This window comes from Episyrphus balteatus, chromosome 1 (assembly GCF_945859705.1).
Source record: "Episyrphus balteatus chromosome 1, idEpiBalt1.1, whole genome shotgun sequence".
Taxonomy (NCBI): Eukaryota; Metazoa; Arthropoda; class Insecta; order Diptera; family Syrphidae; genus Episyrphus; species Episyrphus balteatus.
The window spans coordinates 3222684-3224371 of record NC_079134.1 but is presented as its reverse complement, the minus strand read 5'-3'; positions in this window follow the sequence as shown (position 1 = coordinate 3224371).

Below are 1688 nucleotides of genomic sequence, written 5' to 3'. Positions count from 1 at the left end.
TATTTAAACCACACCAAAAAAAATAATGACCATTAAAACCCTTCCAAAATATTCTTTGTCTCTACATTTTCTACCTGAAGAATATTTAATTGATTGAATATACAAATTACAAATGCATTTGCTGTCAAAATCTACCTTAAAATATGCCTAGCAATCAATTAGAAATTTTTTTTGAAAAAAGTACAGTTCGAATGAAAATGTTAATTACAAATCGATTGAAAAGTGAAATTATAGAATTTTAATGTCGTAGGTTCTTTTGCGTACCTACGTAAAATTATTGTCTAGTTCACTTGAAAGTTCAACAAAGGAAAATAAATTGTAAATTTTATTGATACAAATTCATATAATTTATTTGACGTTGATGAAATTATAGTTAAATATCAACTAACACTTATTTGTTACTATAGAAGCTAGAAGCTAATACGTATATTTGACCTGAAAGCTCAATAGATCTGTATTATTACTTTGCTTCATTGTTAAAAAATAGTGATTATGAAATTATCTCAGGGGATTTTAGTCTTGGTGTTATAAGATGGGAGTGACATCTGGACGATATATCTATAAAAACAACGTGAGCTTTAACATACATATGTATAAGCATGTTATTAATTTTTGTAGTTTATTCAATTATTTAATGCAAGAGGTATTAAAAAAATTGTGCCAATCGTTCTTTAAATAGAGACTTAAGATCTGCAAGGCTCAATTTCAAATAATAATGGTCAATTTTTCAGGATCAAAATTAAGAGTACCTGCCATACGAGCATACGACCAAAATAAAAAAAAATTGTTTTTCTTAGAAACTACGTTCGCACATAAGATTCTACTTTTGAGATAAAAAATTATTTTTTGAACAGTTAATAACGGTACCACACGGAGAAAAAAGGACACCTTAAAATAAGATGATGCGTACATTAAATTTCACCACCTATAAGGTGATATCCGCTCAAAATCAGATGATTCCACTTAAACTCAGTTAAATTTAATGTGAACTTCATCTTATCTTGATTTGAATTTTCATCTTAAAAAAATCGACAAAAATTTAAAATTTTAAAATTATAGTCACACTTTAGCTTTCCTTGCAACAGTGAGATAGCACGATGGTAAGGCACTCGCACTCGCCTAGTGACCCAAAAGTTGCCCATTCTTTTTTTTTTAATTTGCACATTCAAGAAATTAATGTGCATGTAATCTTAGCAAAGAACCATGCAGAAATCCGCTTAAATTAAGGTGGGATCCGCTTAATTCTATGTGGTCTCTTTTCTCCGTGTAGGTACCGAATTTTGCGATTCGTATAATATAATCAAAAAGGGATCGGGTCAAAATTCTGGCTTCAAAATTCTGCTTTTTTAACGAAAATTCTGTTTTTCAAAATTCTGCTTTTTCTCTATTCTGCTTTTTAAAATTCTGCTTTTCAAAATTCTGCTAGGATTATACTTGAACAAAAAAATTCTGCCAATTCTTTTTTTTTATAGCATAATATGCGCTGACTAAAGAAAAATACACCTCATTAATGTAATTCAACATTGGTACTTTCCTAAATTTTTTTGTTTAAGTGTCGCAAATATTTTTTAAAATGCATAGACTGACTTTCTTTCAAATAAAATCTATAACTTATTGGAAGCGATGTTGTTTGATACAAAATATTCCTTTTCTAATTCAAATTTTTGAATATTCATCTTTATTTGATA